Source organism: Eretmochelys imbricata, chromosome 6 (genome assembly GCF_965152235.1).
Source record: "Eretmochelys imbricata isolate rEreImb1 chromosome 6, rEreImb1.hap1, whole genome shotgun sequence".
NCBI lineage: Eukaryota > Metazoa > Chordata > Testudines > Cheloniidae > Eretmochelys > Eretmochelys imbricata.
This window is the reverse complement of record NC_135577.1, coordinates 79,110,338-79,133,120: the sequence shown is the minus strand read 5'-3', so window position 1 is coordinate 79,133,120 and position 22,783 is coordinate 79,110,338.

Below are 22,783 nucleotides of genomic sequence, written 5' to 3'. Positions count from 1 at the left end.
TAATAACATTATTTTAACATCATTTTTGTGTGTAATTTCCTGGGTATTTTTAAAGGAAAAATGATAACTGATAACTAATGTTACTATGTGCTGAAACCTGAACCATCTCCTCCCCTGTGGCTGCATGATCAGTTGAATTTGAAATGTGAACCTTCAACGCTGCAGTGTAGCTTGAGCTATCGGACTACATTATCTAGTAGCAGAAGAAGGCTGTTAACCCATAGGGGAAGAGGCCATGTGCTGTGTCTGGAGTGATGGTCAAGGGGAGCCCAGCCTGGCTTTCTCTTTTCCCCCCGTCCAGGAGATGGGGGAGGGGTTTCTGCTCCATGCGGTCCACCCAAAGTGAAAGAAGGGCTAATGAAGCCATATATTGGATCCATGGCATGGTCAGGGGGACTATCTTTCCCTGCTTCTGGATGTAGGGGGAGCTACTGCCCCTTGTGGTGTGTCCAGAGGTCAGGGATGGGCCACTAGGACTACTGCTAGGTCCAACTGGCGTTGTCGGGGGAGCCCAGCTCTTTCCTCCCCTGGGGAGGACGGGAGAGGGACAGCACAGCTCCAATGTGAGCGCTGCTGCTGCTCTGGGGGCAGGATGGGCCTGGCTTTTTAAAATGTTCTTGTTCCGTTATTGCTTTGACACACTGCCAATGTTCTCCTGAGGAATGCAAGTGACAGCAGGGAAATAGCAATTATCAATAGTTTATAGCTCAATTAAACTGCATGGGACAGAAAAAAGACACTTCTCTGGCCAAAGTGTGTTCTTTTTGCTGAATTTCAAAGGCCTGCTGCAAACAAGGGTGGCTGTTAGAGCTCCTCAGAAAATGACTGAAAGAATCTTTTATAATGAAGTGTGAGGCAACCTAAATAGCCAGTTCCCCTTATAATACAATTTTTGTCTTATTAAATCAAAATTAAATTCTTATTTTCCCCCCAAATTGGGGAGAGCCCTTCCCCTTATCTGCTGAGTCCTGACTTCTAATAGATTTAATGCCATTCTCAATACCTCACTCCACAGGCACTAGCCTCCTGGGTGAGGTTGAGAACCCACTAGTGTTGCTCCTTAATTTAACCTTGCAGTCACTGGAAATGCTAAGGATCCAGAGGAATAGGAGTGTGTCCTATTACGAAATAATAACCCCCTGCATATGATTGTAAAATAAATACAAGTACATAAATAACAATAATTGGCTGGACGGACTTAATGTTTAATAACAAGAGCCCCTCCCTTTTCCCAGGTCTCCAGATACTGTAGTGATGGGGGCTTCATAAACACCTAGATAGATAGGGCTAAACAACCAGAGTTCTCAGCACTGCCATTGCCTGCCAAGTGAAATCCTCATGGATGACACCTAATTTCATGTGTGATAACATTTGGATCATAGAATATCATGGTTGGAAGGGACCTCAGAAGGTCATCTAGTCCCCTGCTCAAAGCAGGACCAATCCCCAATTTTTGCCCCAGATCCCTAAATGGTCCCCTCAAGGACTGAACTCACAATAGCTCTAGGTAAACCTAGCCAAAAGTCTAGAATTATTCAAGAGGAACCAGGCATATCTAATAGTAAAATGTGCATGTCATCATAATGCCACGTTAGCTGTTACGAGAATACAATTAATGAGGGAATCTATTGTTTTCTTTTAATTGTGCATTTCTATATTACATTATCTGTAGGCATTTCTATTGTTTTTCAGTGATGTTATGTAGCCTAACTTGTACATTTCTTTTATTTAATACTCTGTTTACAGTACTAGTGTAATTACTAGATTGAATTGCAGCGGATTTTAATGGTCCACATTGACATTGCCTGCTTTCAGATGATACTGTAAAAAAAAGATTTAAAATTGCAGTGGTAGTGTATGTGTAGCCTGTTAACCAACTAATTGCTGAAAGATTTTTAATGCCAATTATCCAAAATGAAACATGTATCAGTCCTGTTTAGACATGGGGGTCTGACCCTGCACTGTTCAGGCAAAGCTCCCTGTGACACCAGTGGGAGTTTGGCACCGGTTATGACTGCAGATTTGGATTCCTGTTGTTGAACTTTTGTCTTCAACAAATCAGTTAAGGCCTGGGACATTAGTCTCTATTAAGAGATAGGCCCAAACTATTTTTCCTGTCACTTTTCCAACTCTGAATTTGTTTGGGAAGGGTGCTTTCTCATTTTTTCCCTCTCTTACTATGTGGCCTCACTCTCTCCTCTCCGTTCCTCTCTCAGCAAAAGGCTCCATGATGCTTGAGGGGAGGGTATCTATTGGAGACTCTGGGAGGCCAGTCTCATACAATATTGCAGCTTAGATGAGTGCCATGGGAACAGACTGTGAGCCTGCAGCCCTGTACTGTACGTGTGAGCTGCTCCTGTGGCTGACTGCATTAGGTGCTGCTGTCACAGCAGGGACAGAAGGTCTGTGGCTTTCAAGCAGCCATTCACTGCATTAGCCATGGCTGTAAGAGCACATTTGCACTGGAGATTGGCAGATCCAGGGCACACAACTTTTTTCACCAATGCTGTTCTCCTCTGTCCCATTCCCCTCAGGCTAATACAGCCTGCCCACAAGTTGGCAAAACACTGCAGTAGAAAAAAAATATCCCAACAACACTGTTAGTCTTATTGTATGTGTATAAAGACTGCTCCTGATTGATTAAGAATTGTGCAATCCTATTATTTTTGTTACTCCATCTCCTCCAATCCCCTCTTGTTTGTCCTATCCATCTGTTATGTCTTGTCTTTTTAGCTTGTATTCTATTTGGGTCAGGGGTTGTCATTCTACGCTGTGTCTACAGCAACTAGCACTATGGAGCCCTGATCTGATTGGTCTCTAGGTGCTATGTCAAAATGAATAAGAATACATTGTTGACTAAGGTTTAACTCTAAATTAATTTGTCAGACCTCAGAATTCAATAATATGATAGTGTATATCTTCACAGGGCTGTACATCCTTAAACCAACACAAGAGCTTTTGGCAGGTAGAAAACTTGTGAAATCTCAATGTATGACTAAAGTAAAAATTAGTACTGATAGGGTTAACAGAGGGATAAATGACTAGTAAGGGGAAATTATCTGCATTTCAGTGTATCTTTACCTTCATGCAACCACTATTTCCCCTATAATAAGTAAAATACCTCATATTGAAAAATAGACCCCACACCAGTACTTTCATTGATCAATCACATTTCTTTAAACATCGGAATAGATAAAACAATCCTTTGGTTGAAATTAGAAGATGATTATTAATAATATCTAGGAAAGGTACAGTGTGGTACAAAATAAGCTGCATCTATGCTTTGCCAGGTGGTAAAGTACTGTAAGTCAGAATCATTGTGTTCTTGCCTAGTAAACACTTTTCTAATTTTCTTAACATTTCTATGCCTATTAGCAATGCAGAAATAAGGCAGATTGTTTGATGCCTGTTAGGCAGAGAGGTATGGAAATGTTCTGTGCTTGGATATGCAACTGGTTATAGTATCTGTTTTGAGTAATAATATAAAACCTTGGTACTTAAGTAATTTGTTCAGAAGCTTAATAGGGCACGTATGAAATATTATGCCGTGAGGTAAAATTTTACACTTCTGTTTGTAGCCTTCTTTTTTCCTCCTGCAGCAACTCACTCTCTCAAACCTCCACTGTTCTATACTTTAAAAACTACTCCAAATATCACTACCAAAACATAAAATCAGATTTCCATTAATATGATAATTACCAAATCTCTATGACTTCCTATTCATTTAGCATTAGTTCAATGCATTCTGGTCTGAAATGGCACAGATAAGAATGCTTTAAGTTCTTCACTGAGGCATTACATATTCTGCCTCCCATCAGTTATGAATGCAAGGATTTTTACTATCAACAAATTAAAACAAATGTCATGCAGCTGTCTTGCCTAACAGCCTTGTTCGACAGGGAGCCAAGCAAGCTCACTTCAGCTGAAATAAACTCCCTAAGATCAGCAGTTTCAGACATGCAAAGAGGCTGAAAAGACAACTAAATTTTGAACGATTCTTTCACACTCTTGTGACAAAGTTCCATGTCTAATGTTGCCGATAGATATTTGTTTCTGCTAGAATACAAGGAATGAATGTAACTCACCTAATTCTAGCAAAAGAAATCCGTATTTATTTTTGCACTAAAACCAAGACCTGGTGAATCTGTCTCAGCTTTGACTAGTGAATTTATTCCCTTTTTCATATTAAAAGAGGTGCAATACAACTACACTGTGACTGAGGTCCAACTTTTGAACCGGCCTGTTTATACTGTTACATGCTATTTAGACACGTATTAATGATTAAACTCTTCAACATTCCAGCTCTAATGACCATATTCTACTCTGTTCTGTGTTGGACTATGCTGTGTTGTAACCACTCATGTCTTTAGATTTGTGCTGTTTGTGGCAGGAACTATTTACTTGTTTGATACAATTACCTACTATACATCGTCATGTATGCTGCTGATAATACGTTATCAATTTGTCCATGAATGGTGAGCAAGTAGCTTGCTTAACCTTTGAGAGAGAGCATTACCAACAGCTGCATTCTCCAAACTGAAATTTTGCAAGTGGAACTTTGTGTAGAGCTTAGAGCATGGGAGTGAAAATGCCTCACTTCTATTCCTAGCACCGTCACTGACACCCTGAGTGACCTTGGACAAGGCTAAAATTGTCAAGGTTAAGCATCTAAAGTTAGGCTCTGAGGGTATGTCTACACAGCCCACAGCAGCAAGCCTTCTAGCCTGGGTTGACAGACTTGGGGTATGTCTACACAGCACAAAAACAAAAGCAAAACCAAACAAACAGCACATCAGCAAGGCTCAGAGTCCAGGTCAGCTGATTCATGTCCACAGTGTAGAGTTAAAAATGCCAGTGTAGATGTTTGGGATTGGGCTGGAGCCAGGGATTTAAGACCCTCCCCTGTCACTGGGTTTCAGAGCCTGGGCTCCAGCCCAAGCCTTAATGTCTAAAGTGCTAATTTTTAGCCGCACAGTGTGACAGCCGTGAACGTGAGTCCGTTGGCCCAGGCTCTGAGAATTGCTGCTGCGGGTCTATTTTTTGTTTGCCGTGTAGCTGTTCCCTTGGGTTCATGGGGCTCGTACTACCATGCTAAAAATAGTTGTGTAGACATTGTGGCACCAGCTCTGAAGCCTAGAGAAAGGGTTTGGCTTCAAAACCTGAGCTCCAGCCTGAGCTGCAACCTGAAAGCACTGTTCACACAGCTATTTTTAGAATGCTGATGTGTGTCCTGCAAGCCCGAGTCTCTCGACCCAGGTTGGAAGGCTGGCTGCCATAAGCTGTGTAGACCTACCCTTAGGGTAAAAATTTCAAAAGGACTCGACCATGGGATCTACAAACAGACCTGGGCATGCAGTGCTGAGCATCACAGCACCTTATATTTAGGTGTCTAGAAAATTACAGGAACAACATTATGGTTCGCAGAGACTGAGTTAGGTACCTTGGCTGCCCGTATAATGAGTGGGGAGAGATGGGCACCTAAGAGAGAGTGGCACCTGTAATCCAAAAAAGCCAGAAGACGAGGGGTGGAGCCCCATTAGCCAGCCAATGGGAGATACCAATCAGAAGGGTATATCCTAACCCCCATCCTCTCTGAGTTAAGCGCCTAAATCTGGGCTTCAAAGAGGAGCCTATGTCTGCTTAGTGATCCACACACAAGAACCAGGCACCTGAAATCAGGTGCATTTGGACAAATAAGGCATTTCCTGCCTCGCTACACACAAAACAGAGGGTGGGGAATTAGGAGACCTTATAACTTTTATGCTAGTGATTAGAGCCCTCACCTGGGATGTGGGAGATCCAGCTTCAATTCCCCTCTCTCTGGTAGAGGAGGAGAAAAGATTTGAAGGGGGGCCTCCCACCTCTCAGGTGAGTGCTATAGCCACGGAGCTGTGGGATATTCTGATGTGGGGTAAATCCCTCAATCTCTCCTGTTAAAGCTGTTCCACTGTGGATAATATCTCAGTTGTCAGAGAGAAAGAGCAAGCAAATGAGAATGATTCTGTAATCCAGTTAGGGTGACCAGATAGCAAGTGTAAAATATTGGGACAGGGGGTGGGGGGTAATAGGTGCCTATATAAGAAAAATCCCCCCAAATCAGGACTGTCCCTATAAAATTGGGACATCTGGTCACCCTAAGGCCAGTGGTGGGAGACCCTGGGTCCAGTCCTGCTGTCCCAATCACTCTTTCATTATTTATCCACAGTGGAACAGCTTCAACTGCCCCACCAATCATGATATCCCAGTGGCTAGAGGACTCTCCTGAGAGATAGGAGACCCCGTTCAAATCCCTTCTCCCTCTCTGGCAAAGAGGAGGGAATTGAGCCTGGGTCTCCCACGTCATGGGTGAATGCTCTAACCACTGGACTAAAAGCTGTAAGGTTGGTGGCAGCAGCAGCAGCAGCTCCTCCTCCTCCTCCTTCAGCTGGATGTTGCTCAGAGGCCACCTACTGGATCGCCCGCCCCCACAGATAACTGAGATGGTCAAGATCCTTACCTTTCCCTGGTTCTGAGCTTTGGCAGGAGTTGGGCATGTAGAGAGAGAAGCAGCAGCATGCATGCCCCAGGGTCTAAAACTTAGGTGCCTAGGGAGCTGTTACAGAGAAAAGTTAAGCACCAAGTGAGTTTAGGCATCTACAGGGTTAGGCAGCAGCCAAGTGGGAGTTTCGTGGATTGCAGTGGTACCACACAATGGGACGGAGGTGCCTAAGTTGCTTCATGGATCACACCCTAAATGACTTAGGAGCCTAAGTCCCATTTTCAAAAGAGACTTAGAAACCTAAGTGCCTAAGGCACTTGGGTCCCAAGCCTCAAAGGTATTTAGTCTCCCAACTCCCATTGATTTTATTGGGAGTTAGGTCCCTAAATCTTTGAGGTTCTGGGCCTTAGGTCCTTTGAAAATTTTACCCTTAATCTAAACTAAAATCTAGGCACCCAAAATCATCTGATTTGAGAGGTAAAATGTGAATTTAAATGTTTAATGTTAGGCACATAAGCTTGAACATGTTGGCCTCGCACTCTTTTTGCCCCAATTTACTCACCTGTAACATGGTGATATTGCTATCTACCTTTATTGCAGGCCCTCAGTGTGCTTTCCTGTATTTGGAAATCAGAAGTGCTATGTAAAGACAAAGGCATATAAGGAATATGAATTTCCTATGAATGGTTATTCCCAGCAATACAAGTGGCTGCCATGTAACAACTGTCTCATGATTTTAAATAGCTCTTACAGTATGAGTTATTCATTATGATAAAGTAGCTGAAGAGGTTAACGTTGTAGCCTATCTTCTTTTTGCAGACTACTAAAAAGGCTTATAAAGTAGTCCATTATCATGCAATTCAAGATGCAAATTCTTGAGCTTCACAGAATTCATTTGAAATATTAATTTTTTGGGTAACGAAAATATGCTCATGTTTCTGCTGTTCCATCGAGGGAAGGCATTAAAGCAGCAACTCTGGGTTTTTCTGTTCTGTGCAGATGTCCAATTATGTTTTAGACAAATCTCTAAATGTTGTAAATGAGAACTGGCATCTCAGCTGTGTACCCTGGTGCAATATTTTAAAGGAAAACTAAATAAATGGGGCATTTTTTGTGAGAGTTGTACTGAAGTAAAATTGTTATGTTTAGATGTATTCCAGCTTTCATGCCCATGATGGGCTGCTCCTTCTCTGTCAAGTCCATATTCCCTGTCCAGTTCCCAAGAATGGTCACATTTTAAATGTTTATATATCACTGAACATTTATTCATCCAAAAGCATTCTTCATTCTGCCACGTAAGCCAAGCAAGTTTGCGTTCTGAGCTCAATGTTTTTCTCCTCAGCCTGAAAAGGACTGTGAGGGCTAGAGAAGAAGCATCAAGACTTTCTGGAAGATATGCTTTAAACAAACAAAAACACGCCACAGTAACATGGCCTGTGATATACAGGAGGTCAGACTAGCTGACCTAATGATCTCTTCTGGCCTTAAACTCTATCGTGCTCTAGACTCCATTCAGGAAAGCACTTATACACATGCATAAAACATCCCTATTCAGGACAGAAGCAGGACTTGAGAACAGGCTTAAATGCTGTCCTAAATAGGGATGCTTTCCTCCATATGGACCTCAATCCTGAGAGGAAGAGGATATTATGACCCTCTCACATTAGGAATGGCATTAAACTACTCCGGAAGTACCTTTGCCCCGGCAGCTTTAGTGAGAAGGTATCTTAAGAACGGATCCTTTGACTTTGGTGCAAGAAAGAATTCTGGAAACTCCATCCATCCCAAAATAAGATGTGAAATATTCTACTCTAAATCAGTTTCTTCCTAAACTTTGTGGTGCAGTTGGAACCCTCCTGCACAGCTCTCTATTTTATATCTCTACTACTATTTCTTCTGCATGAATTACTGCAGGTACACCACACTACTTCACTCAATCCCTAGCATGATTTCACTATACCTATTTCAGAACACTGGGGTTAAAGAGGCTGCACTGATATAATTGAGGTCAGATTTCAGACGACACAGTTTTAAATGGTTTTTTTGCTCCCCACATGTTGCAATGATATTATTGTTTAAGGGTCTTGGTAGCTGAAGCAAGCAATAATTTTGCCCTCAGTTGTGAGGGTGTAACTGAGGGAAGAATTCATAATTCTTAAAAGGATCTGTCTTATGGAGTACATCACACAGTGTATAAAACATATTTAGCATAGTCGAAAAATAAAGGTGCACACACTATTTATCATTAATTGCTGCTCCCTTATATATTCAGCTCATAGGTCTGATTCAGATCAATCACTTAAGCACTTGCTTCATTTTAAGCACATGAGGAATCTCAATTCTATTTATCAAAGGATTTAAGTATGTGCATAAATTTCATTTAAATCTGCAATGTGTCTTAAACATGTGATCAAAATTAAGTTGAGTGCTTTACTGAACTGGAGTCATTATACATAAACAGCATAATACATAAACAAAGCATTGCTCACTCATGTTATTAAAATCTTTATTTCTAATGCATGCCTAATCAGGATTACCAGATTAAAAAAAACCCCACACTTACCAGTTTCTGCAGCTATACAATGGTTTTTTTCCCCCCTCACAATATTTTAATTGGCAATATAAGAGGACTAGTTCATTAAACTAAGAATTTAAATTATAAAATATTTATTTCCCTACTTGTGTGCCATGTTTTTTTCAAAAATGATAGTATCAATAACATCTATAATTTTTTTAATAGGGAAAAGGGTATTAGGTGAAATAGTTCAATATTGTGTGTGGGAGGGAGGGGCTTAAATCCAACAGGCTGTTCCAACTCATTTAAAACAATAAAAGTTAGTAAATACAGCACAGCATCATGCAGGAATCTAAAATTTCATGTGCTCTCAAATTAATATTTTACAAGAAAGAATGTTTTTACAGGCAGACCAAAAATGTTCTATTTTGTTTTAAATGTCCATACATTTTCAGACAGTTGGAAACCCTGTACCTCATATGAATTGTTGCATGACAACTCCTTAAATCATTAATGTCATGTTTAAAGAAAATCTTAGCTAATCTTTAAAAGGATAAAGCTTTCCAGCATCCTCTGTTTACCAGCCACCGGCTTCTTTCTGTGTATTCTCTGATTCTCCAGTGCAGACTGAAATGGACCGCATATGATTCCAAATAGTTAATTTCCTATAAATAAATACTTTCAACAATGGGTAACAGATTCAGTCTCTTCACCATAAATGTCCCACATGAAAAGTGACCCCCTACTTGACACATCAGCTATTTTTAACCTACACATTTAAATTCCTTGGCTACACTGATCTCCAGTTTCTGCAGCATTCTTACTTCACTAGAGAACCAGACCTTGGCGGTCCTCCCACAGCAATAGAACCCAACAACTAGGTTCTTTTGGAGGAAAGAGTTGAATGTTGATAGTTAATGATTTGTAAATGCTGCCTTAGTACTTACGATATAATTAATGAACATATTTCTCTCAGGAAAGTTAATTTAAGAAAATTAAATATTTAAAAGCCCAGAAAAGAAGGATAAGTGGAACCCCTGAGCTAATCATGTAGCTTTCATTGAATAAAAGCCAGTTTGCATTGTGATTTGTTCTACAATTGACTAATAAAGCTACAACCACCTGCAGCTCTGACATGTCTTGAAGAGAGTAGCTTTGAAAAAGGAATAGTTTTAACCAGTTTTTTTACAAACAGAGTGCACTGATGCTATCCTGCTTTAGTAAAGCGCTTGAAAGAAAGGGAAAAAAAGCTTTAAGATTAACCTTCCCCTGGATTTCCCAGTACATTTTATGCAGTCTCTCTATTTTAATTGCAAGCACCTTGGGACAGGACCATTTCTTCTTTGCTATGTTTTAGAGGATCAAGTATATTGCTGGCACTTAAGAAATATTAGTTAATTATAATGTCTCCCATAGGATTGAGCTGAATGGCTTAATAACAGGTTTAGCGTTGTTATTGCTATGCCAATAGTATTCCACTTCAGCTCAGGGAAAGCTTATATTTTATCAGAGAGGTAGCTGTGTTAGTCTGGATCTGTAAAAGCGGCAAAGAGTCCTGTGGCACCTTATAGACTAAAAGACGTATTGGAGCACAAGACGAAGTGGGTATTCACCCACGAAAGCTTATGCTGCAATACGTCTGTTAGTCTATAAGGTGCCACAGGACTCTTTGCCGCTTACATTTCATGTCTCTAGCAATACAATTCCACTCTTTTGTCCTAGACACCTTAGCAGATTTGTCAGATTAATCCCAGTCTCAACAGTGCATATATATAAATCGAACCTCAAGACCATGAATGAAGCCAGGACTCCTCCCAGGCCATATTTTACATTTAATCACCTGACAGTAAAAAGTCATTGTAACTCAGATCTCTGCGATTTACTTAAGAGATAATTGCAGCATGTGCTTGAGGAGATGGTACAGGAAATATTCAAACATAGCATAAACCTAGAAGAATGGAGCTAGTTACTGAATTAATTAAGCTACTGCAGTGTTGTTGTGCAGACAGTGACAAGGACCACAGGGAGGTACATGCAGTGATAACAGAAGTGCTTGCTTTATTAGTATTGACTCAGAAGTGACAATACAGGGTCAGCACCATCTCTGAATGTAGTGAGACCCACAGCACTAACTCTTAAGTCCCTTCCAGTATAGCTCTCCTCTTTTAGCTACTGAAACACCACTTTCTAATCAGATCACAGATTCATAATTTCTAACATCAATTAATTTCAAAAACATCCAACAAGATCTAACTATAAACTCTAAAGTGGAGTTCATAATAGAGTACCTATCTCTAAACCTATTTTGAGGGTTATTCTGCCTCAGATTTATGTACTTTGTAAAATTCCCAAATACTCTGGGCTACTGGTCTTGTGGGGAAAGTCACCTTCTTTAATGAAACCTGTAAACTGTATTGAAGTCTCATAAGACAGCCAGTCCACTTAGACAATAAAGGTAAAATTTTCAAAAGTGCCCAAGTCTCATTTTCAAAGTGTCTTAGGCCATTGAAAGTCATTGAAAATTAATAGGACTTAGGTTCCTAAATGCCTAAGTCCCTTTTGAAAATTTTGGGTTCTTAAGTGGAAGTTAGGAGCCTAAATACCTTTGTGGATCTGGGTTATAGTGCTCTGAAAGCTTTACCCTAAGAGCCTACTATTACTATAAGCTAATGGAGTTACTCCTTTAGCCCATGTGGTAGCACCATGGGGTGAAGTCCTGTCTCCATTCAAGTCAATGCAGGTTTTGCCATCAAATACAGTGGGGCCAGGATTTCCCCCCTGTGGTTTTTTTGGAGATGATGGTCCAGTTTCAGTCCCCACTGATGACCCTTTGTAGGGGATTATTACAGAAACAAATGTAGTCCATTATGTGTGAAGGAACTCTGTTTTACGAATATGACTTTAAATCTGTTAATCACTTGTATGAATACAGTGAATAATAGATTAGCCTCTTCCACATATCTTCATGTATAATAGTCCACTAGGTAGGTGACATCATTCCAGTGGCTCCTGTTGCCAGTCTTTTGAGCAATTCTGTTGTCAACAATGGTTCCAACTAGCAATGCAATTTTTTTTTTTTTTTTTTGCACAAATTAGGTGACTTTCCATCAAGAACAGAATCTGGTCTGACAGTCCTGGCATGCAGATGCTCTGACGTGCTCTTGTTTGGTGTTCCCCGGTGACCCTGTTAAATCTTTTCAAGCATTTCAGCTATCGGGTTTTCTAGTATAATGAACCTCTTTCTTTGAAAGAGCAGACAGTCCACCATGTGTTTTGCCAGCATTGAAGTATTTGTTCAGCAATGACTCTCTTTCTTGGTCTGCCTGTCTCTTCCAATCTATGTACATCTGCTATTGTAATTTTTGTAGGTTTCCCCGGGGTCTTGGAATAACTTTTCCTAGGTCATATGTTTCCGAGTAAAATGTATCTCACTTTATTCACTACTACTTATTCATTCTTGTGATCCAGTGTTAAAAGTAAAGCATTTACACAGAAAGTGCTTTATCTCCCATGTAATACATGGAGGGTTATTTATTTAGTGCTCCTCGCTCTTATAACAATTTCTGATGCAACCACAGAAAATTACTTACTTATTTTGGTCCTATTGGCATACCAGCAAAGTTAAAGCTTTCTGAAGGATTGCTCACTCCAAGGCACTTGCAAAAGAAATTCTGTTCATTTACAACCTTTTTTGTTTTTTTGTTTGTTTAATATTTTTTCCTGCTGCTTCTGTGCCTTTAAGGTACTGTTTTCCCCTCCCTGCCTCCTATGGAGATGCCTCACGCCCTTTTTGTTGCAATAGGACTACTATTTTTTGGCCTCCAGCCCAGTTTATCAGCAGAGTTCCCACTTTACTATGCCCTTTTAATATGTAGTAAACTCTCAAGAGAGAGGTTGGTTGGAACGAAGGCATGGCATTTTAATTAAATGCACAAAGTATTGTAGTTTTTGGTGGGAAGGGATCAGTCCTCTTTATATTTGTTCACTTTGCTCAGGACATGGATGTTAACCTGACTCACTCTAGGCTGATTACGTTGAAGCTTCTGAGTGGTGCTTATTGTTCTTGGTGACTTAAGGAAAATTAGTGTCTCTTCGATTCTGCACTTGTTGACCTTGGCAAAGTTGATGTCAGCAATGATTCTTGTGACATTCAGTCAGAGCCTCTCATACTTTCTGCTCTTCCTTGAGAAACTGAACTTCCACCATTTCGCTCATGTATTTCAAATACATCTCAACGCTTTCTCTGGTACTTTTGAGTGCCTATTTCCCCAGTATATGATTGTGGATCTGCTGTGAGGATAAAAACTTTTGCTGACTTCCATGTGGTAGTCAGTCTCAAAAGTGGCTACTGAATATTTATTTATCCTCCTTTAGAAATTCTTCCAACATGAAAATATAATGGGAATGGCCAAAGACTAAGGGTAAAAATTTCAAAAGAATCTAAGTGATTGAAAGTCAGTGGATTAAACATAGGGTCCTAAGAGCCTGCATCACTTTTGAAAATGTGACTTAGACTCCTTTGAAAATGTTGCCCTAGATCAATCCAACCTTACTGCAAAATATAAAATGCGACAGAATATTAAAACTGAAAAATAATATGCTTTTGTTGCATTACAAATTGCTATTGATAACAACTTCCTTTCCACTCCCATTACCCAATGTTGACCTTTTTGTTCCTCAATATATTTATTACAACTGTGTAAATAATTCACAGTGAATTTATCCGACAAATTTAGCTCTTTTTTTTTGCTCACAGGATATCCACAACTAGATCTCCATTTCCTCAAAAGTGCTCGTTATTCAAAATTGATTCATGAATTTGTGTGTGTGTGTAGGTGGGTGTTATTTCTGTAGCTTGAACCTGAATATTTCTCTTTGAGTATTCAATATTCAAGCTGTGTCAGTTAGTCATGCTTGGTCACACCGTACCGTTTCTATTCTCTGATTGGATGTTAATGCAAGCACTCCCAGCTTGTACATGTAAATTAAAAAATTGTGCCATGATTTTCAAAATCATTTCATGATTTGTCATGATCTGAGGTTGGCTTCATTTTTGGGTTCCCAACTTGAGACATGTTATAAAAGTGCTGAGTCCTTAAAAGGTGTTTTGAGTTAGGCACCCATACTTAAGGCACCTAAAAACATAGTCACTTTTGAAAATCTTAGCTTTGGTTTCTTTGACTATTCATGCCAGTAAAACTCAGTTGATTGAAAGTCAGCAGACATCTCACATGAAAAGAGCCATGAGTTTGGGGATGAAACTAACCATTTTAAAGTTAGGGCAAATATTTGTGGAACGTCTCTTTCAGTAATCACTGGGCTCTATTCATTGACCTTCAACTGGGTGTAAATTAGGCTGCCATTCATCAACATTATCCTCACTTAATACAACTGAGACTCTCTGCAGTTTTTACAATGCAAACATGACAAAACTGTACAGTGAAATCCATTTTTAGGGGAAACACTAGCCAGAGCTGCTCTGGATTTGCACATGTATAAGTGAGGGCTCATGATTACCCAGTGTTTTAAAAATACCATTATTTGGAATAAAACTTAAATTATTCATTATTAAAATTAATTATTAAAATACTCAGTGGAAGCTTTACAAAAGACAATTGAAATTATTCTACATAAAGACTGGCAGATGCGCATGATACTTTTACTGTCCAGAAAATGTGGTAAGTGATTTAAGTGAAATACTTGCCTTACACAGCAGTCTTTCACAGAATGCTATAGCTAGTAATCTGCCCAGGACCAGAGCCAAAGAAGGATTAACCATCACAGTGAGACATTCTATTTTAGGCAGCAAGCGCAAATGCCTAGAGACTGAACACACTGAGCTTTGTGCAACATGCCACTACAGTTTGTTGCCTGATGAGAAGGAATGCTATAGATTATCTTAAACTTGTAATACTGTGTTGATGCATCACACCTGTCGAACTGGTGTGACTGTAGTAACATAGCAATCAGATGCATCTTCCAAACCCTTCTTCAGTGACTCCTGACATGTCTGAAATATATGAAGCTATGGCACTGCTCTTTTACTGCCAGACAGACAAGCTCAATTACTGTTGTAACCTTGTCTGCATTTGAAAGGAAGAACTGAGTTTTTTCTATGACAATCTGAACTTTTGACTTTTTCATCAAACTATCTTTCCTTATTGATAGCAATGATTTTGTTCCCAGAGCCAGGACAACATTTTAGACCAAATAATCTCAATTCACATATGCTTTACAACTAAGTGCTTGGTTAAAAGTCTAAGTAGTTGGTTAAAAGTCCCCTTTTGTTGAAAAATTTCAGAATTTGATTTTTTTAACCAGGTCTAGTAGTTGTTATTTATCATTGCTGCAACTGAAAGAAAAAATAAATGATGTAATCCTTGGGTTCCCATGGGTTCTTGGACTCCATAAGAACCATGACAACATCACTTTGGCTGCTGCACTCTACTACCTGTCCCAGAGGGTATGATGTAACATAGCAGTGGTTCCAAAAAATGCTACACTACTGTGGTGAGTGGTGTTCCAAATCTGTGTCGTTTTACAGAGAAAGAGAAGCATATGTTCCTTACAAAAATCTAGGTACTCCAACACAAAAGCTATATGAATGGGCTTTTCTCAGGCAGAAGAGCAAGGTATGTGTTATGCACACACAGTAGTCAGTTTGGGGGATATAAATGTTGGGTATGTATTTTTATATACAACTTTAATAGAGTTTCTTTTATGTGGAATATTTACTGATGTTAACAGATTCACATCATATTGTGTAGTGTATATGATTAAATATATGAATGGCAAATCCATGCATTAGGACCAGATCCTTACTTGGTATAAATTATTATATCTTGACTTCAGTGGAACTATGACAATTTATGAAAGCTGAGGATCTGGCCATAAATTGTAATGCATCAATATATGTATGAAAAATGTATATTGCATTAATCAGTATATATATAAAAGAATCATCCATGTTCACAAATTAGTTTTTATCCACAGGATCCCTGCCTCATTCAGTGCACAGGATGGATGGTCCTCAGTGAATGAGCAGCCATTCTTTTGTTTTATCCTCCTGATTCAATGTGTGGTCCCTTGCCTTATTGAGTCACCATTCAATCCCTGCTCTAAATACAGAATTCCTGATCTCCTTATGTGCGATTTTCTGTGGTACCCAGCATCACATAGGAACTCAGCAGCACAAGCAGGGATAGAATCCAGTTTGCCAGGGTGGCATATAACTGCCTAAACCATGGGATGACCCTTTCTCTTCTCTGCCTTTTTTTTTTAACTACATACCTTTCATCATCTGCAATAAATGAGGCAGGGCTCCTACAGGCAACAGCCTCATTAAATACAAAACCCTGATCCATTCCTGGAGCAGGTCAATCTTGTGTATTGAATGAGATGAGAGTCCTGTGTATAAAATAGCATGTAATTGTGTAATTTAAAACTGTATCATAGGGTTTGTCTACACTGGCTAGAATATAAGAGATTGTAACGTGTCAGTGTGTAAATAGCTGTTTTCACTGATGGGGTTATAAAAGAATAAACACTGGGAGAAGAAAGCCATTTAGTCTATGGTAGAATCCCGGTAGTGCTTTCTGCTGTCATTCTATTTTAGAAACTTTAGATGGGAAGCCCATTATATTTATGTCTAGTCAACTAATCAAGGTCCCAAATCTTTATTTCTGGTTGCTGCATGTCTCTTTGTTTCTTCTTCTTGCCATATTTGCTGTCTCCTCAGCCTGCAGCACATATTATTTTGAATGACGCATCCATCATTCTGCTTTTCTACTAGTAAATTGTTTTGCAGCCTCAGTGCTGTGCCCTCACTTACATATCTTCTAATGGCCAATGCCAACAAAAAATAGCTTTTGTAAAGTTAATTGGCTTCGTTTGTTTCAGTTAAGGAAGCAGCTAGTAAACAAATCCATGCTGTTTTCCCTGTGTGTTTTCTAATTGACAAGTACTAACTCCTGGCAATATTTATATGTGTATTGAAGATCAAAACCTCATGCCAGTGCCCAGAGAGTAGCTTGGGTTGGACTCTGAGCAAATGGAAGTGGTAGAAATCTTTTCTACCCCACCCTTAACCTGCAGAGCAATTCTGCAGAGGCTACTCCAACCTGATACCTCATACAATGCAGCACACCAGCAATGGCTCCTCTGTCCCCAACATCTGACCCCTTCCCACACCCCAGTGAGCTGACCACCATGAAGGGAATGGACAGGTCCTCAAACCTTGCACAGTGGATCCATGGTTGTGCTACTCCCAGGGTACTTAGTGTGACTACATAGGAAGGATTTGTTCTGTGAAGGCATGTCTTTTAGTAAGTTGTAGTAACGGTATTAAACTAAATGAAATTTCTGTTGGTCACATGCTGACCTCAGTTGCACTTTGATAAATCAGGAAGAGCAGCTTTTAGTACAGTTAGACCAGAGGTGATGTGTGTGTGTGTGGGAGTGGGGGGGGGGGGCACGCAGGGTCACGTGCTCTCCCAGATTTCTGCCTTCCATTTAGCACAGAGGTTTTCAGATTGCAGGATGCACACACACACCCCAGGGAGGCATGCCCCACCGTTTAAAAACTGTTGCCTGCCTCCTGCCAGGAGCCAGCGAATCAGAAGCTGGTAGGAGTCACTTGGGCCCCTGACTCTCCATGCTGTGGGAGCTGGGGTGCTGGCTGGCTGTGTAACAGTCCTCCCTGCCCTGCTTCCCGAGCTGGGCCACCTCTGCACAACTGGGCTCTCCCCAGGCAGGGCAGGTGGTATAGCTCTGAGCTGCACCCCTGATGCACTCTTGCCTCTTCCCTGAAGGAGCCCGGTGCCGGCCAGTGACACCCCTGGAGCCAGCCCCTGCCCCTGGAGCCTGGCTGCCATGAGATGCTCCCCGAGACGCTCGCTCGCCACTACCTTGGCACTTCTCGCTTTGCTGTTGCTCCTCAGCCTGAAGGCAATGTGTGGGACAGTCACATGACCCCCCCCCCCCGGAACCTTTGCATTGTGTCCCCCTGGCCATCAAGAATTATGCGTTGTCTCTGAATTAGCTATTCAGACTGAACATTAACCTAATCTTCTTGAGCCAAATTTCTGACTCTTATTCCAATTGTTATAACAGTTTGGTCAGGGCTGTATAGCTTTGTTTTTGCGCGGGGGGGGGGTGTTCAAGGGAGAGAATGGGGAGCATGAAGCCCCAGACACTTCACACATTGTTCTCTCCATAGTTATCATGCAGTAAATTCTGTCTAAATCCTGGGGGAGTCGGGGGGTGGGCGGTCAGGGGAGGGAAGAACTCAAGACCATGGCTGGGGGGTGGGGCAACAGTCCTGCCTTAATATTTCTTACCTCTGTTCTGAAGGGAAGAGATCTTTCTTATTGCTGCAATTAATCTGACAGCAGAGCTACAGGGACCACTTCTAGCTTAAGAGCTAGATTTCATATGAAATGATCAATATCCTGCAACTTGACATGTCCCAAATGATGAGGCCAAACTGCAGCATCGCGTATTCTGAGCCCAGGCTGCAATACACTATGCAGCCACTAATTCTGGTGGAAACTGTATTTTCTCCTCTCCACCCCTTCCCAGTATTCCGATACATTTGCCATTTACTGTACAGAGAAAATAGTGTTTAGAAGTGTACCGAAAAGTTCCCTTTGGACCAAACAGGAATATATTTCACAGCTCTACCATGGGAGAACATGTTGATTGTCTAAAATGCCTTTGCCAACTGCCCATTTTTTTAAAAGATAATTTGTCTTCTTTCCAAACTGCACATCCTTAAGTTGTACCATACACATGAACTTGCAGCCTGTAGTGATTAAAAATGATTAAAGGTCTAGAAAACATGACCTATGAGGGAAGATTGAAAAAATTGGTTTTGTTTAGTCTGGAGAAGAGAAGACTGAGATGGGACATGATAACAGTTTTCAAGTACATAAAAGGTTGTTACAAAGAGTGGGAGGGAGAAACATTGTTCTTCTTAACCTCTGAGGATAGGACAAGAAACAATGGGCTTAAATTGCAGCAAGGGCGGTTTAGGTTGGACATTAGGAAAAACTTCCTAACTGTCAGAGTGGTTAAGCACTGGAATAAATTGCCTAGGGAGGTTGTGGAATCTCCATCATTGGGGATTTTTAAGAGCAGGTTGGACAAACACTGTCAGGGATGATCTAGATATACTTAGTCCTGCCTTGAGTGCAGGGGGACTGGACTAGATGACCTCTTGAGGTCCCTTTCCAGTTCTATGATTCTATGTCCATCCATAGAGAGGTCATTGCAGGATCAAAGCCTCAATCATTATTAGATCCAGCTACGTCACTAGTTTAGCAGTCACTATTCCACTACCCCTAGGGGCCTCATCTTCTTTCAGATGAGTTATAAAAGTGAGATTTTTTTCTGCAAGGGTTGGGGAAAAGACCTTGGCATTCTGGACAAATTCCAGCTCAGATAATGAGCAAACTAGCTGGAATGAAATAAGAATCAACCCAACAGTCCAGCCAGCCCTTTTCTAAGACTCAGATTACTTTTTCCCCATTATTTTTTAATTTTGTATTTCTAAAATAGTATTTCCTGGCTCTTTCTGGCACCTAAGATGAAATGGCTGAGACACTGTGGAAAGGTATTATTGGCTTACCAGAAACAGGAAGTACTGGAATTCAAGAGCCTGCTTGTGTGATATTTAATTCCAGAACATTTAATAAATCCAATAGGGTCAGACAGTTCAGAGAAATATGGATAGTTTTTCAGTCTTACCTCATTCAGGTGCTTACCTCACCTCAGGTCATGATGTAAAATACAGCATTTAGATTATAGATATCAGCGCTTTAGAAATGCTTATACCGTGACTTGTACCAAATCACATGAGACTCACCCATCATTATTATTACAATCTGGCAACCCAATAATTCCCTTTTTAACTTTAGTTAGATATATTCGGCCAAATACTGGCCCCCAGAATAGCCTTTATATGCTGCTCTGTCATCAAGGGGATCTATGCATGTGTTTAAAATGGTAGTGTGACGCATGGCTAGAAAGGGTTAAACATCCTGCCAAATAAATAACCCTCATAAAACATATGGGGAGATCATGTTTGTGGTGTTGTGCATTTACATATGTATGAGTCGGGTGGACAATGTTATCAACAGTCCCTGTCTATGCTGTATTCTGATAATTCAGATGTCAAAAGAACATCCTATCACTTAAATGAATTGTAAACACGGGATATCATGGTATTCATCTCTCTTTGAAAAGTACTGTGAATGGTAGAGGAACAAGCAAATGGCATTATGTTAATTCGTATAGCTAAGTAATGGTGATGGACCTCCTTCAAAGTCATCCTAATTACCTTTTGTTCCCTGAGGAACTCCTAACTTGTTAACGAGGACATGAAATTGTATAAAAGATCCTTGGGTCCTGATTCTGTCATCTCAGATCTGCTTAGACTTCATCAGGGGAAGTTTGAGTTGCAAGACTGAGGTCCCAGTTATGCTGGTACACCCTGAATATGATATTTGGACATTGGACTATAACCTATGAATTATTTCTGAAAGAACTCTTTGTAACTACAAAGCTCACCATCTATGCTATGAATCTGAACCTCAATGAATTGAACTCGTCTGTATGTATACTGATCTTTTAACCATACTCTCTCTCACTTGTTTTTTAATAAATTTTAGTTTAGTTAATAAGCATTGGCTGTAGCGTGTATTTGGGTAAGATCTGAAACATTCATTAACCTGGGAGGTATAGAATCATAGAATCATAGAATATCAGGGTTGGAAGGGACCCCAGAAGGTCATCTAGTCCAACCCCCTGCTTGAAGCAGGACCAATTCCCAGTTAAATCATCCCAGCCAGGGCTTTGTCAAGCCTGACCTTAAAAACCTCTAAGGAAGGAGATTCTATCACCTCCCTAGGTAACGCATTCCAGTGTTTCACCACCCTCTTAGTGAAAAAGTTTTTCCTAATATCCAATCTAAACCTCCCCCACTGCAACTTGAGACCATTACTCCTCGTTCTGTCATCTGCTACCATTGAGAACAGTCTAGGGCCATCCTCTTTGGAACCCCCTTTCAGGTAGTTGAAAGCAGCTATCAAATCCCCCCTCATTCTTCTCTTCTGCAGGCTAAACAATCCCAGCTCCCTCAGCCTCTCCTCATAAGTCATGTGTTCTAGACCCCTAATCATTTTTGTTGCCCTTCGCTGGGCTCTCTCCAATTTATCCACATCCTTCTTGTAGTGTGGGGCCCAAAACTGGACACAGTACTCCAGATGAGGCCTCACCAATGTCGAATAGAGGGGAACAATCACGTCCCTCGATCTGCTCGCTATGCCCCTACTTATACATCCCAAAATGCCATTGGCCTTCTTGGCACAAGGGCACACTGCTGGCTCATATCCAGCTTCTCGTCCACTGTCACCCCTAGGTCCTTTTCCGCAGAACTGCTGCCTAGCCATTCGGTCCCTAGTCTGTAGCGGTGCATTGGATTCTTCCATCCTAAGTGCAGGACCCTGCACTTATCCTTATTGAACCTCATCAGATTTCTTTTGGCCCAATCCTCCAATTTGTCTAGGTCCTTCTGTATCCTATCCCTCCCCTCCAGCGTATCTACCACTCCTCCCAGTTTAGTATCATCCGCAAATTTGCTGAGAGTGCAATCCACACCATCTTCCAGATCATTTATGAAGATATTGAACAAAACCGGCCCCAGGACCGACCCTTGGGGCACTCCACTTGATACCGGCTGCTAACTAGACATGGAGCCATTGATCACTACCCGTTGAGCCCGACAATCTAGCCAGCTTTCTACCCACCTTATAGTGCATTCATCCAGCCCATACTTCCTTAACTTGCTGACAAGAATACTGTGGGAGACCGTGTCAAAAGCTTTGCTAAAGTCAAGAAACAATACATCCACTGCTTTCCCTTCATCCACAGAACCAGTAATCTCATCATAAAAGGCGATTAGATTAGTCAGGCATGACCTTCCCTTGGTGAATCCATGCTGGCTGTTCCTGATCACTTTCCTCTCATGTAAGTGCTTCAGGATTGATTCTTTGAGGACCTGCTCCATGATTTTTTCAGGGACTGAGGTGAGGCTGACTGGCCTGTAGTTCCCAGGATCCTCCTTCTTCCCTTTTTTAAAGATTGGCACTACATTAGCCTTTTTCCAGTCATCTGTGACTTCCCCCGTTCGCCACGAGTTTTCAAAGATAATGGCCAATGGCTCTGCAATCACAGCCGCCAATTCCTTCAGCACTCTCGGATGCAACTCGTCCGGCCCCATGGACTTGTGCATGTCCAGCTTTTCTAAATAGTCCCTAACCACCTCTATCTCCACAGAGGGCTGGCCATCTCTTCCCCATTTTGTGAGCGCAGCAGTCTGGGAGCTGACCTCGTTAGTGAAAACAGAGGCAAAAAAAGCATTGAGTACATTAGCTTTTTCCAATCCTCTGTCACTAGGTTGCCTCCCTCATTCAGTAAGGGTCCCACACTTTCCTTGGCTTTCTTCTTGTTGCCAACATACCTGAAGAAACCCTTCTTGTTACTCTTAACATCTCTCGCTAGCTGCAGCTCCAGGTGCGATTTGGCCCTCCTGATATCATTCCTACATGCCCGAGCAATATTTTTATACTCTTCCCTGGTCATATGTCCAACCTTCCACTTCTTGTAAGCTTCTTTTTTATGTTTAAGATCCGCTAGGATTTCAGCATTAAGCCAAGCTGGTCGCCTGCCATATTTACTATTCTTTCGACTCATCGGGATGGTTTGTCCCTGTAACCTCAACAGGGATTTCT